The sequence below is a fragment of the Netta rufina genome (genome assembly GCF_964035555.1).
Source record: "Netta rufina genome assembly, chromosome: 1".
Classification (NCBI taxonomy): domain Eukaryota; kingdom Metazoa; phylum Chordata; class Aves; order Anseriformes; family Anatidae; genus Netta; species Netta rufina.
The window spans coordinates 56,792,588-56,808,981 of NC_140123.1; the positions used below are offsets into that span (position 1 = coordinate 56,792,588).

Genomic DNA, 16,394 nt, shown 5'->3' on the forward strand with positions numbered 1-16,394 from the left:
CAAGTACAACCATAATTTAGGATCTTTTTAACCACTAATTCAGATCTTTTGGACAGAGCTTCATAACAGAGGAAAGTGGGGAAACTCTGAATGGGGGGTTGTCGGCACATCCAAGAAGATTAAAAGATCTAAGTCAAAGGCACTGTCTCTGCCATGAAATGTGACTTTACGCATTTTTTTAGCAGCAAGGGCAGAAGTAGAAGTATCATTGGTATGGAGACTCTGCAGACAGTGTTTAGAATCTAGTGTGGGATGTAATACTGCTTGTTTGTGGTTTTTTTTTTTGGTTTTTTTTTTGTTTGTTTTTTTTTTTCCATGTAATATTACCACATTTGAACCGCTCACCTAATAAAAGTGTGCAGTATCTACCAAGGCTTTAAACTATTGCTGAGCAATCGTTTTTGTCCTGTAATTTTTTACCTGAAGGCTTGCTGTAACAGTATCACACTATGGGTATATATATAAAATGCTTTTTCTCCAGTAGAGATAATGTTTTCAAACAGAGACTTAAAACAATGTAATTGTGTTGCGGTTTCTGAGATTTCCCCGCTGACACTGTATTCTTTAATGGCAGATGAAATAACGTACATTTCTGGGACAGATTTTAGTCGCTGCCAGTTGCTGGGACGCATCGCTTGGTTTGCATCTAAACATTATCACTCTTTCATCTTTCCAGCTGTCTTTACTTAAGTTTCTGGTCTATTTCTGTCAGATTTTTGATATATATATATTTTTAAAGCAGCTTAGAATAGGATTTTAGAAAAGAACAGGGAGAAGAAATGCCATCACATTCCTCAGGGGATTCAGTCTGGAACTTGATGAAAGGGGTCACATGGACACTTCATTTCTAGTGTCCCTGCTTAAACAGCTTTACCAGATTCACATAAACGTGTCATTTTTCAAGCCAAAAACTGCAGTTAGGTCAATGGGAATGTTACTGGAATTCTGCTAGCAAGAGGATAATACAAATGCATTCCAGCAGTGGGTTTGGCAAATTTTGTAGGAAAAAAAGAGCAACTTATTTTAGCAACAATGTAGCTAAGAATAAGTCCAATAATAACATGAGAAGATCAAGAATGGGATTATAAGAAAAATGTTTGTATTTGGCACCTATGACTTCAGAGTTTTATGGAGAAACTGATTTGTAGACTCTCCAGTCAGCAATGTAAGCCCAGTTACATAACAAATATCATAGGACCACTGCTCATGTCAGTGCTTTGCTGTCCCAAAGGTGAATTTTCTGATCAGTGCTGTGATTTCAATATGCTTGGCATTGTTGCTGGGGGAATTGTATGAAGTGAAACTGAAAGCTCCTCCAATTTTAATGCTGTACTGCAATCTCAACTGTTCTGTTCCTGTTAATGTCATGAGCAGTGGCTGAAACTTTTGTCAGTGCTTTGATGGGAAGGAGTGCTGACAGGATAAACAAAATCAAGAAATTTCTAACAATATTTAGCTTTTGTGTAGCACTTTATACATCAATTTAAAGATGCAAATGTTAAGTGATTAAATGTGTTTTTAAAAAGCAGTTTTTGTAGTTGTCACCTTTTCTAGTTGGAGTATGGAAACAGCATTACCACTGAGATGTCAAATAATTAAAATTCACTTCTCTGCAGAGAAAGCAGTAAAAAAGATCAGTATAAAGTTATGGGGAGGGAAATGACTGCTAAGGACTTAATTTTTTGCTAGTTCAGCTTATATTATTATTATTATTATTATTTTTGTTACTGGTGCTGAAAGTCCATATGACTTTGTTGGAGTCCAGGGTTAACCTGCACTGCAGGAGAGCAGATCACAGGTAACTTCTTCAGGGCTGAGAAGCAGAGTCTGGATCCAGCCAGTGGAAATCCTGCTTCCAGGCTGTGCTCACTATCCTCTTACACATTTCCAGATAGTTAGCTTTAGGATGGGTCCATATGCGAGAAGAGGATAATAGAAAAGATGGTCACATCTACTGGAACTTGCAGGAGGCTGGTCCTTATGTTGATGACTAACAACCTTTCATTCCCCCCAGAAAAAACCCCAAAGGCAAAGTTTCAGGAGTAGTGCCTTGTCATGTGGTTGGCATCAATAGACACTGATCCTCAAAGACCAGCATGACTGCATTTATCTTCCTAACTATCCTGTAATTTTGTTGCATGGCACATCAGAGAAATGTTGTCAATATTTCAGTTTTAATGTACCAATCCTTGTGTGTATGCCAAGTATGGGGAATTTCACATTCTTGTCTTCGTATTCTGAGAGCAAACTTTGCACTGGTACCACTATTACATTAATTCACTGTGTGAATCTACAACTCAAGCATCCCGAGAAATCTTTTCTGTTACTGTATTTCACCACTCTTAAACAAATTCAATATGTTTCAGCAGAAAGAAAAATTGTGTTGACGGTGACTGACCATTCACTGAACAGTATCTTCTGATGTTTCTTAATATTAGGTCATCAAGGTGGTTTCCTATGTATGACATACCTTTGTTTTTTTGCCTTTTAGAGGCAAGGACTCAGTTATGAAATTATATTCCTTTTAGGTGAATAGCCAAAGTATCTTACCGAAGTTCTGTTCCTGTTTTATTTTTTGCTTCTCTTTTCTCTATTTTTAATTTGATATCTACTGTGCTATTTCATTGCTAGTCTCTCCTGATGATTGCAATAACAATAGCTGCCGAGTGGTACCACATGCAGAACTTCTGGACACTAATTGAATATTCCTCTAGAGAGCCACGATATTTGAGATGAATGTTGTTTCAAATGAGCCACTTTTCACCCTGACAGAATGATGGCTTTTTCAAGTGACTGATGTCTAATCACTGGTGATATTCATATTCTGAGTTGGACAGACAGAGTTGTCTGTGTCACTAGAGCCAAGGACAGTTATCTTGGTGTTTCCCTGCCAATCAGTTCAGACATACTTTAATTTCCATCTCCTGTCCCAAGCTAAACAAAATACTCAGTTGCTCAGTATGCAGCTCATTATCTTCAACGCACTTTCTGGGTCAGATCTGCTTTCTGGACCACTTGTTGGAAACCCATATTCTAAGGAGGGAAAGCCTGAAGATAGATGAGATGCCCATCTGTTTATCTGTTGCTTTTTCTTATCACAATGGAAAATAAATTATGCCATGAGTAATGAAGAAAAGCAGATACAAATGTCTCTCTCTGTCCTTTCACTCTCCCTTGCTTGACACTTTCCTGCTGTATTTCCCTTCCAAGATGTTTCCAGGTGCTTTGGAGGGGATAGTGATCAGTTTTTTCTTTTATCCCACTAAGATTGATAAAGCAGTAGGTGATTTTTCAAGGAGTTAGAAAAGAAGAAGGGAGAAACAAAGTGCTGGAGTCTTGAGTCACTGGGTACTCTATCCTCCTCAGTGGACTTTCTGTCTGCCTTTTTGTCTGCCTGCTCATGGAATGCAGAGGAGAGAAAAGTCCCAATACTGTAATTTTCTTTGCAATGTTGGTGACATCTTTATTTTGTCATTTGCTGTTGGTTTTCAAGGAGAAGACAAGAGTAGGAAGACTGCAAGACAATGAATCATAATCCCAAAGCATTTATGCTTCATTCAGGGCAGACAGTGTATTTGATGCTGTTTATTTTCAAATAGTAGTTTTAACCTTAGACAGTTTCATATTGCCTCAGGCTTTCTTAACATAAGCAGAGCCTGTGTTGTGTGCAAAGGAAAATGGAATGCGGCATGAATTCCCATCAAACAGCTGCTTGACACCTATTTTTCTTTGGTATTCAGAATAGAGGAAAATCAATTTTAATAGATTTTTTTTTAGTTAATCCTTTCTAATGTGCCTGTGATTAATGAAGATAGAAAAAGTAAACTAAGCATAGATGCCTGTAGCCAACTGGAGTGGGAGCACTCTAGGTGTTCCTAGAGAACAGACTGTGGAAATTGCCAGCTGGAACATGACAGAGTATGATTTCACTGCTCATAGCTAGTGAGATCAAGGGGTAGGCACGACTGTGACAGCAGAAAGAAAGAGTGCAATGTAAAGGAAAGGATCCTCTTTGCTCATAACTAATTGAGCACCTCTGTTTTTCCATAGTTCTTAAGATTTGATAAACAACATTTTCCCCCTTCCAAACTGAAGTACTTTACACAACTACTGAGTAATAGTAGCACCGCATGATTTACTGCCATAAGCAGTTGCTGTGGGAATTTCATTGTCTCTGCTCAGGCCAGTGGAAGATTTTTCTGACTCTTTCTCTGAAGCTCTAGTTGCTGTAAATGCTGTACCTATTTGAGGACTAGTTCAGCAATGTAATGGCAGTGTCAGTCGTAGCTTTTCACAGCCAGAAGTGCTATCATAGTTATGTGAAGGACAGAAAGATAACAGTGCAATTATTTTCCACTCTGTAAGGCTTCAGGATACAAGCTAAATTATGCAGAGAACACAAGTGAAAAATTAAATGGACAAGGAACAGATGTAGAAATACAAGATGAATCTGAATTAAAGTATTGCTGTAATATGTAGTTATGCATCTATGTAAGTTTATTGGATACATCTCTCGGAGATAAGTAGAAAATTGAGAATGGAATTTAAAGAACATTTTGAGCTGATGCTCTTTGCGGGAAAGCTGAATGATGTTTTTAGGCAGAGCTGTCTCAGTTGAGTCGGAAGTTTTCAAGCAACTGTACCTTTGTATTCCTATTGAAGTGAGGTGTGAGATGCTGGTTTTTCATTCTTGCTTAAAATGGGAAGAAAAGCCATCTGTGACCTGCATTGATTGCTGATTGATTTAAGAGTGAAATTTTGAGAACAGGTCTAAGCCTTTTCTCTGTCAAGATTCAGCTGTGGCACATATGATCACTTGGGACACAACCTCCTAAAATGGCTAAAGTAACATCAGGACAGGAGGCTACCGTCAAAAACAGAGGTTACAATCCTTCTCTGAGTTGATTTGCCACAGCCTGGATTTCAGAAATTGGCTTCAAGTGACATTTCTCTGGAGCAGGGGTTTGTAGGTGTGATAATAGCATATGCATTCAATTCAAAGCAGGCCCTCCAGATTCTAGTAGGAGTGAAATTGTGATAGCACAGACTGCAGTGTGGGCTCGTCGCCTTGCTAAGTGCGTGTTGTCCTAGGCAGGCTTACAAAGCACACTGCGTTATCCTGTTGGTACCTGATGTAGGTAAAGTCAAACAGCCTTGGATACACCTACAGCTGCTGTAGTTCGAAATGCAGCGTGAGCATTAATGGCAGTGACAAGTGAGGCATGAGGAGGAAGCTCAGACAGAGACACTGCGAGTGAGATTTCAAGAAGGGAGGCATTCTGAAAGTGTCTTAATAAAGGCTTTGTTGTTGAATGCCTAGCCATCATTTCAAGCACCTTCAGTGCCTTTCAAACTAAAGCACTTATATGCAGATATTACTCACGGAAAATGTGTGCTAATTTAAAAAATAAAAGTGAGTACAATGGGTAGGAGGAAGGAGAGGCTTTTCACAGACTGTAGCAGGACTGGAATGCAGCCGCTCAGGCTATCGCCAACAGCAAAGTGGGGATGAGAGCAGCACCTCCTGCACCTTTCACCCTTCTTCAGGCTAGGTTGGCAAGCTTGTCTGTTGCAGAGAAAAAGCAAACCTTTGTGCAAGTTTTGACAATGTAAATAAGTGTTCTGAAGTGGGTTTGAATTTTTATGCTATTCATGGGCTGATAAAGAACTTCAGTCCTTTCTTTATTTTAATTGGAAAGCATGCTTTTTATGACAAAACTGCTTTCACAGACTGAGCTCTTTTATGAACACTTGCGTTTCATTTTCACTAACAGAAAAGGTGGATGATAAATAATAAATGGTGCACTTAATGTGACAGAAGTGATCTTACCTGCTTCAGCCTTGGATGGTTTCAGGAATTGTTCTTATGACAGCCTTTGTCAGATGAACTGACTGGATTGGTAAGATTTTCTCTGTTTATTTTAAGTTTTAGTGTTGATCGCTGGTACGGCAAGGGGCTTCAAACCCTCCATTGCTTCTGCTACTGGGCAGCAGACGTTTTAGTGTAGGTGTTCCCAGTCAGTTTGTCCTGTCAGGGAACAGATTTCTGATTTTAAAAGTTTCCGTAAGCCTTTTGGGAGGAAGGAACACTATGCTAGCTACATCCCAAGAATAAAAGCAATTTAGGCCTAAAAAGGCCTGGTGCTTGCTTGGCTTCCATGCCATGAAAGAGCCCAAAGTATATATTCGGTATCAGAATTTATCAATGTTTTAAATCAAGTGTATGATGGAGGGAGACCTGTGTGGTATATCACAGCTGTATTACTGCAAATTCCCTTCAGAGCTGGAAGGGCTGTAAAGAACAGGGCAAAAGTGAAGGAGCTGGAATTTGATTTTTTTTTTTTTTGGCTTTTACTTTCTCTACAAAGATTTTTCTACTGAAAGATTTCTTCTAGGGGATTTTTTTTTTTTTTTTTTGGCCCAAACCATTTGCAATTTCTTCTCATAGTAATAACACTAGATTGAAAGACACATATCCAGACCCAGAGGTGTACTTTCCTTCACTCCTGTTCCAAGCATGACTACATACTGAAAATAATGTTCTTTAAACAGTATTTTAAAAGGCTGTTTCAAAACTTCCTTTCCTAGTAAGGGGGGGGGGGGGGGGGGGGAGGGGTCCTTATACGCAGAGGTTTGGGAAGTGGTACATAGGGAGTGGGCTGAAACACCAACTCAAGCAGTTATATGATCACATTCTCATATGATGAAGAGTAAAGCTTCAGAAGAGTTAATTGCAGTTGCACTTGTCCTCTTTCATGAAAAAGCAGTTCCTAAATCTCCTAAGACCTGCTTCACCTGTCTGTCCAATGGAGAAGCAGTAGTGATATAATCCAAGGTATTTTCTCATTGATGGCTTGACGAGTGGCAGCCGGAGTCTTCAGAGACGTACCTGGGGCTTTTTATGGGGAAAGTGACCAGGAATGCCAACTCTGACATTGGTCTGGAACTCAGTGAACTGAGTAATAACTTTATGAGGTGGAAAATGTTGCAGCCAAGCACTATTGCCTTGGCAGCTGCATGTGGCAGCAGATGTTGCATCTGGAGCACCTGGTCACAGCATTGTGTTCCTGGGGGAAAAGTTATTCCAGCAGTTTTTAAACTGGAAAGAGTAGCAGCAATGAACGAGTTGTACAACTGCAGTCTGACTTTCAGCGATAAGTCTGAGACCTTCTGTTACAGAGTCATAGAAGTCAGTATTGCAAATGTACTTTGCTTTTTGTCTGTTGCTTTTGTAGTCAGGTAAATTCTGTGGAAAGTGGATAACCGGTAACAAATGTATTTAAAATCATAAAGTGGTCTTGAAGCACTTCATTGGAGTACTTCTGTAAGACTGATACTTCCAGTGACCATCTTTTGAAATAATTTTGTTTTGTTCTTTTTCCAGTTTCACCCACAGATAGTCCTCATCACAAACACAGCAAGTGTAATAAAGCACAACTCCCAGTTTGAGTTTAGGAACAGATCCAGCTGACAGCTATCACTGCAAGAAAATTGCCCATCAGCTCCAGAAAGGGTACTTTCTCTGGATGTGAATTGAGAATATAGGAGCAATTGCAACTGAATACAGCTGCTCTCCATTTATGTGGGTTCACATACAGTTTGCATTTGTGGAAATCCTTTTTATTTAAAGCAGAGTGTCCAAGTTTCATTTTTACAATTGTCCTTTCTGATATATATATATATTAGTCTTAGCTGGCCCAGATCTTACTTAACTTCATAAGCCTGGCATGCCCTGGAGAACTATTTGAGCTCTGTATTTCCTGCATCTGTTAATGAAAACCCATCTGAGAACTACCCCAAACGAGGCACTCTGAGAAACTTGTTCCTTCACCAACTCATGATACAGTGGACATTTCTTCCCTTTCCCCAAAATCTTTTGCTCGTTCCCAGGCCCAGTTTGGGCTTTAGTGCATCATATTACATAGAGGGGCTGGAGAATTTCCCACTGCCTTTTTTCATGAAGACTGCTTAATGAATTGAAGCATAGAAGAGAAATGTAGGAGTATATCAGTATATCATTGGCATTGGTTTTAAACTGCTTTCCTTTTTTTTTTTTGTGTGGTCTCTGTTGAACAAAGAGACTTAACTGCAGCATAAATTTGTGTTTCACAGTAAAAAATAAGTGTACAAGCTCTTTTCAAGATTTATAATGCTTAATTTCCTTCTAGCTTTGTGTATGTGATGCACAAACACACACACACACAAATTATTGGAGATGGGATTGGCAAAATTACCAAACCTGAGACATACACTTTATTTGATTTAGAAGTGGATCCTGTCACTCCTCTCTACTATTTGGGTTAAAATATGTTTTAATAAAAGCAAATATAGCTTTTTTTCTTTTTCTTTTTCTTTTTTTTTTCCTATCTAAACAGAAGCCTATGTTTTCTTCTGCCATAAGTCTAATGAAATCAATACAGTTATGTCAACAGAGAATTGGTCTCTAAACATTTCCTTCCTTTGTTTGACCAGAATCTCCAGTTAATAGCGGACAAATATCACAGCAGTACCGTACAGACCATGTCATTTACTTGCAAATGGTAATAGTAAAATAATAATAATGATGAAATCTCCAAAGTTAAGAATGCTTTTAATCTCACCAACATTTTTATGTGATTTTTTTTTTTTTTAAGTCTTCTTCTGTGTATTGTACTGCTGTAAGGAGTTACGTGTTACTCAGCGGTAGTTTGACAGGACGTTTACTGAAATATTTTGTCTCCAGACTTGGATTTAGCAGAAATGAGACTTCTGTATGAAAGCATTCTAATAAATGAAAACATAATTCTTTCAGAGTTAAACTCTGCTGTATTAATTAAGGAATCAGTTACAGTGACAGAACTATCCCAAGTTTTATTAAGTGGTCTGCTGATTTGGAAAGTCACAATAAGATTAAGATTTTGTAATTAGATGAACAGGCTAAATGTCAATCCCCTTTCTCCTCACAATCTTAATGCTTTTGTATACGAGTTCTGTAGGGTTTTGTTTTGCAAATAAGCAAATTCCATTTTAATTTCAACTGTTAATTGCTTAAATGTGTATCTGTGACCCTTACATGAAGGTTAGAAGAATTTTTATTTACAGATAGTACCCAGAGAAGATAGTACGATTTCTCCATAGGCGGTTTCAAAGAGGGATATCACATGGGAATTTTTTGAATTAAGTTCTTGTGGGATAGTATCTTGGAAGCTATATCTAAATAATACAGTAGGCAGAGTTTTAATTTTATTTCACGGGTCCCTAATAAATGTACTCATAGTTAGAAGTTTTTAAAATGAACTTACTCAACGTGGGTCTTCATTTACCAGTCTCTTTCCAAACAAGCGTGTACTTTCTCTAGCCCTTCTGATGGGCTATTGTCCGCTGACTTTAAGGGTTTCGGGTGGTGTCTTGATTTTTCCTCTACTTTCTGTACAAACAGTGATTGCTAACTGCAGTCTGAACATTTTGCCTATCTTTGATTGCCAAATTGTTTCTTCCTGCCACCACTCCCAGCTCTCCAAGTCTTTTATGCGTTTTGGGTGGTCTCTATCTGGCCCAATTCCTTGGCAGTGCTCTAAATTAGGTTTCCTAATCTATTCCTCTGGCTCATCAAAGAACAGTTTCTGTGAAGACCTGGGTGGACATTTGAGCCACTTCGGCTCTCTTTACAATTCCTTGTGGCTCTTTCTCAGCTCAGTGACCTCTACTGTCATGCCTGTGTCTTGGGACTGTGCTTTCCTGGAGAAGGTGTGCCTCAAAGGTGAGCTGAATTGCCTTGTGTATTCACAGACTTGTAGAAGTTAACCACAGTTGTATGAAATTAAATACTCTATGTTAGCTCATGCTTTATTCATGTAAGTGCTGTTCAGTTGTAGAAACTCCTGGTAGGAAATGATGCTAAACCACTGAATTCTTAAAATAGGTTTAAATCATGTGTACACCACTGTGTCGTAATTTCTCCCAGCTTTCCCCCTTTTCCCTGCCTGGACCTGGTGGCCTGAAATTTTAGAATTTAGTCTAGTTACTCTAAATTACTTATGTATTACTTTTCTAATCCCCCAGTGAGGGCATTTCCTGCCCACAGTAAAAAAGCTTGTCTGAGGGAGACTGTGGGATCCCTGTCAAGAGGGGTGGTTCAAGAGCAGGCTGCACAAATATCTGTCAGGAGTGATAAGCACACACTCGTTTGTGCCTCCAGGCACAGAAGTGGACCAGATGATCGCTTCCAGAGGTCTCTTTGAGGCTGATTTTCTTTGATGCTGCTGTGAAGTCAGTTCTCTGGCCTGGTGCTCTGCTTTAGTGAGGAGGATCCGCGGTAGTATAATGAGAGTTTTAGTCATGCTATTATGTTTCTAAATTGCAATAATTTATTGAAAGGGATGCATAACCATTGTTTTTAATCCCTTAAGCCTATGAACTTTCATCTTTTGCAGTATTTATAGTACTTTACAAAACACAGATGTCTGTTTCCAGTTTGTGTGACCACACTTTTAAATGACAACTACCAAGTCTCTAAGCAAGAACAATCCTGAGGACAAGATTGTTTGTTTAAAGTGTAAACATTATTTTAACAGAGAGGCAGAAATTAATGAGAAGTAATTTATGAGATAGGTGGTGGATTGACTTCTGTAATGAGTTGGGAGCCATGGAAAAACTTTTTATCCAACTTTTGTAATTTGATGGTAATGAAGCACTGGAAGCATTAAACAGAAGCATTTTTTTTTTTTTATATATATATATATGTCTTGTTTAGCTAGATACATTCTTAGTTAACCACTGACTTTGTGGATAATTGGCAAAATGTACAGAACAGTTAGGGAAAGTGAATTGTTGCCATGCAGTCTACTGTAGGATAATGCATACCATGACCAAAATGATATTCTAGAAGCTCCTTACCCTTTTTGGACCCATTAAAAAGCAAATAACTTAATTCCTACTTAAACAGGAACCACATCTGTTCTGTATTTTTCACTGGAAGTAAATATGTAAAAATGTTTTGTCAGATAATGAAAAAAGGGTAGCAAGTAGGATTACATTGCTAATAAAATTATAGACATAGACCATTTTTTTTTAAGTGCTGGTATAGGGATATGCATTCCTTATATTGTCTCTACACAAAATTATACCCCCCAAAATGCTCATTATATTTGGACAGCAATGAACTGCACCCAGTGATGATAGCTGAAAACATTATCCAGATGGATGGCCCAGCAAAAGATATTGCATTATGGGGGTACAACACCTGTATCAACCTGATTTCTGTCATAACAGTGGGAATTTGGGAATTGTGCCTACCATGCCCTTTTTCACCTTAAAAGCACCCAGTTATACACAGGGTAATCTGAGCGCAGATCTGTATAAAGGTTTCTTCCTTCTTTCCCACTGTTGGTCCTCCTGCATCGCCCAAGCGTGTGGTCTTCATCATGCTTCTTGTTCACATTTGTAGGAAGGAAGTGGGCAGTTCCACACCCCCGCTTCAGACTTCTCCTTTTCTCTTGCTTCCAAAAAACTGAAAACTTTGCTGCTTAACTTTTCCTTCAGCCCAGTGTCTGGGCTGAAGACACCCCTACACCCCTTTAGGCGAGCCCTCCATGGAGCTGTATGTCCTTGCTGATATAATGGCATTTTCTGTTTGTTGCTGCTGAGAATCAGTGGTTTCAGAAGTTGCTATAACAGAAATACCTGCAATTCTAGACTGTATATTCTATAAAAGCAAATAACTTTGTGGTACTTAAAAGTATTTTGTTTTAGGGTAGCCTCCAAAGAAAAGACAGTAGTTTAGAGGGTGGTGTTGCTCCATCTGTGCTGCACAACAGCATCGTCACCTCACAGGTGTAGTGATGAAGGCCAGAGTTAAAGAGTCACGTTGTGCCTTGGCATTATGGACAATCCCACCATACGCTCTGTTCTTTCCCCTTTTGCCCTGTCTTTCCTCCCTGTGTGAGTCACATAAATGGCTTTAAATGCCTTTCAGTGAGTCATATATTATTTCTGACAATTTTTTTTCTAATTCTGTCCCTCCTTTAATGTCACTATGTACAGAGGCTCTTTGCTACCTAAAAGCTACCATTTCATTTGGTCGTCTACTTGATGCCTTTATAATATGCACTTGCTTTTCTTAAGCTTTCCTTTTTTTTTTTTCTTTTTCTTTCTTTTTTTTTTTTCTTTTTTTTTTTTTTTTTTTCATAGCAATGTCAAAAACTCAATCTTTTGTTTATATTCTGAACTGTCAGTTTGAATTTTTAAATCCTTTTTCAAAAATGGATCAGACTGAGCATTACGCTGGCTGCATACCTCCTCACACCTTCTGGCAAGCATCAGCAGCCAAGAATTCCACTCTGTTGTGGCTTATTTCTTGGCTGAGAAAGAATCTAAATGCATGCAGGAAATTTAATGTGGTGAAGTGAGAGGAAGAAAAGGTTTGAAGGTTGGAAACAAATGTTAAGAATTCATATACAAGCAGCAGCTGGAATGTATGAGAATACATGCAGTACAAAGTGTTCCTCAGAGCAGGAAAATGTAGGTCTGCCATAGCAGCCACAGTTTTTAAATACTGAACTAATTTTGTGATGATAACATTGACCAAATTCCTAACCCAATGGTTTTATTCAGCCTGTAAGTGAAGGAGACAAAAGACCTTGTGCATGTGGAAGGGGAGACTACACTGGCAGATGCCAAAAATCGATAGGTAAATACTATCAGCTTTCCAGGCAAACGGCTAGGCAGGAAAATCCTGTTTTAGACACTTGGATAGACAAGACAGAACTCTGGAAAATATGTGGGAGAGATCCAAAAAAAGATGATTTGTTTGAATGCTGTGTTGAAACATATTGTATTGGCATTATAAGATATGTTTTGGCATTAAAATGAAATGAGCAGGGAAATGAACATAGTTCAATGTCTTCATTTTTTTTTTCCAGGATAATTGCTTCTTCCAGAGTGGCGTTTCAATGCTAAAAGCACTTTAGCATGCTTTGTGACAATAAATGCACTTAGAAGTGCAATTTAAACAAAAAAAAAAAGTTAGTTTTGTCCCCACCCAAAGTACTGAAATATGTAAAATAAGCGCTTAAAAACAATGCCTGCATCACAGCTTTTGAAACTTCTAGGTTTGAAAATCAGAACATTGGTTCTGGTTCAAATGCAGTGATGCTACATGATGAATAGTGCATCACCATCTAAACTCCTAGAATCATGCTTCTAGGTGCTATAGAGAAATATCAGTGTAAAGTCAGATTGAATTGGTTTTGATAGGTAAACATTAAAAACAAAGGCTCTTTGTATTGTAAATGGACTATCAGCATCCATAAAGCCTTTAGTACCATCTGTTCTGCTGTTCCTGTGTAGTTTCTCTGTTGGTAGAGTATGTATTTTGGCCAAAGGTGCTCTTTGATTTACCTGGCTTTCAAACATTTCTAAAGGTAATATAACAAGATTAGCTCTGCTGAGAGTTACTTGGTCTATAAATGTGTCTTGAAACAACTTTTTTTCCGTTTCTATTTGCAAGGTGTTGTCCTAGTGATGTATTCAGATTTCAGTCAATTTTTTTCAGCTACTTTCCAAACACCTAATGATAAGATATGCTACACAATGCTCTCTGAAGACAGAGTACTACATACCATTTATATCAGCCCAACTCTCAAATTCTGTTTTCTCTTAAACATGTTTCCATCTGTAGTTTAACATGGTTGAGACATTTGGTAAGTTTTGTTGTTTTGCACTAAGAGCCTAACAAGATGATTTGCAAACATGGGGTTAGTAAATCCATAAAAAGTGATACACAGCTGCGCAGTCTTCTGAGGTTTGTGGGCTTCTCTCTGTAAGTGTTTTAAACCAGTATTGTCATGAACTTTCAAGAGATATATTTTGATTCCTGAGTAATGAAATGTGGTCCTCATAATCCTATAAAAAATTACAGAGTCAGTAAACTGACAGAAACATTGGTATTGGAACAAATAGTACAGAGAATGCCTAGAGGCAACTCTTCATCCTAGAGGATGAGCAGGAGGATTTCATCATAGAAGATGAAACAAGGAAGAAATGAATAGGCATAGGGTTACTATTAACTATTAGAAACAACATTCATTTCTCCTCATTACTTGCCTGCCAGCAAAACATGTGGTGCTTGTAGAGGTTGTGGTGAAGTTAGAACATACAGAAGGGATTCAGGTGCAAGTAGCAGAGGTTGCATAGGCATATGTTTTTCTGGCAGCAGAAATGATAGGGTTAGGAAAATCGAACGTCAGGAATATTAAGATCAGCTGTACTTAGAATTTTCAAGCTCTTCTTACCATTGCTATCAACTGTAGCTATCCTTGTGTCACAATTCTGATTCTGTTGCATGCTTCTGCTAGAGACAGACTCACCTTCATCGTCAAAAGGGGAGTTTCAGTTATTGTTTCTGAAATTCAGCTGTACTCCCAACCAAAAATCCATCACATGTCACAATTAGTCAGTTTTTTTTCTCTGACTTTTGTGAAAAGTGCTAGTTATCTCAAGCAGAAGTTTTGACAGAAAATAAATGAATACAGTCCTGATATAAACAGATGGTAATACATTTTTTTTGCCTGTGTATACACCATCACAAAGAAAGGCTTGCCCAGTCTCAGTGCTCTTCCTTTTTACCATCATTTTCTAACAGCATTGGTTAAATTGTGAAAACAGAAAGATTGGGCTGGTTCACAGCCAGTCTTTCAGAACAGAATGACTTAGATTGGAAGGGACTTGTGGACCTCATCTGGCCCAGCCTCCTGTTAAATGCAGGGCCAGCTTCAAAGTAGGATCAGTTACTCAGTGTCATCAAAGACATAAAGTCAAAATATATCTATGTGTCAAGCTAAAAAGACTCAAAAGAAGTACGGGTGAACTGCTGCTGAAATGGTGCTTAATTCATCTGACTCATTTAATAAAAATTAGCAACAGTTAAAAATAATTTTTGACATGAGGAGAGACGGGTTATGAAACCAAACCAATTTATTTTGCCATTTTCTATATTAAAAGTGTAATACTTTTATCCTGAGAACTGTTTTTTAAAGCTCTGTACTTCAAATCAGAGAAAAGCAACCCTTGAGATAAAGATGCAGAAAATAATATTTTTGTCTTCAATTGTCTTTTAAGGAAGGGCTGATAATTAGGTAGTCTATCCTATCTCATTAGCACGGAGTCAGTCCATCTGCCCTAGATAACTTTCTGTTTGTCTTGTTTCTCTGACCTCTTAAGCCTCTATCAGACTTGGCATTTTCTACTGAATATAAACTAAATGTTTGGGTTGATTATTCCTGGGTTTCTCCGTGAACTACGTGATGAACTGTTGGGCATTTTCTGTTGGGAAAATGCAGGAAGGTCATACATGATACATGGTCCTCAGAAAGCGGAGGAATAGAGACTCACTTAGTCCTGCAATTGATCATTTTTTGAAGCTGTAGGACCTTAAGGGTTCATCAAGCAAAAACAAAAACAAAAAACCGTGAAGGAACAAACATGAAAATTTCATCATTCAAATAAAAGAAAAGAAAACTCTTCTCTCTATTAGCTTAGGACCCAATCATAAAATTACTGTTTATCTCAGAGTTTGTGTCTAGTAAGAGGCCATTAGTAATCAAAAGCAGTGACATGGTTCATCACAACTGTATCAAGTTGTGTTGTCACTCATCACTGATGACTTAATGACTCCAAGATTCACAATTTCTGAGGACTTTGGCTGAAGATTTTTTTCTAGCACTTGATTACAGTCTTGTAAAGCCTGCTGCTTTGACACTACTTAAAAACTGGGTTAAGAATTGGAAGGTCTTGTTGCCCTGGCTCAATTTGACTATGGGACAGGTTAACTTAATGTGTCTCATCCTCCCTTCTATAAATGGGATATAATGTTTATCATCCTTCTGTAAAAAAAAATATTTTAGATGGTAAAGGAAGACATCCATGGGGCTGTTTGGTGTTAAAAATATCTGCTACATTGATTCCAAATAGTCAGCCTGGGCTTGTCTGTTAAGTCTGACATCAGGAATAAAACTACCAGAAAAAGTTAAATAACAAACCCACCTTTGCTCTATTCATCCATCAGTGGGGAAGTAAACAGTTTGTCTATGATTGCCTGTCTCACTTTTCTATTACAGTCTATTTGTTCTTCCTACCCTGTAATTACTCCATTTGATCTGCTAAAATATCCTGTGATTCACATTCAAACTATTTTCAGAAACACCCTTTAATTCTGGCTTGATATTTCATTGTTCAGTAAATATGAAGAGATGCTTGAGATTTGCCTTATTATAAAGTTCTGGCTAGCCCTGTGAACTTACTGCTGTGTGATTCTAATTTGGCAGCAACTAAAACTGAACAAACTGAAAAATAAGCTAACTAACTAAATAAACTAAATGATAAATTAGAAAAAAAGTAAAGTAAAAACTGAATAAACT

At 38.1% G+C, this 16,394-nt stretch overlaps 1 protein-coding gene across 1 annotated transcript in view; it reads left to right on the forward strand.

Annotated features, from left to right (window-relative positions):
- ITGBL1 (integrin subunit beta like 1) overlaps positions 1–16,394 on the forward strand; it is a gene marked incomplete at its 5' end in the record, with an annotated part of 148,562 nt that overhangs the window by 1,710 nt on the left and 130,458 nt on the right. The window lies entirely within an intron of this gene.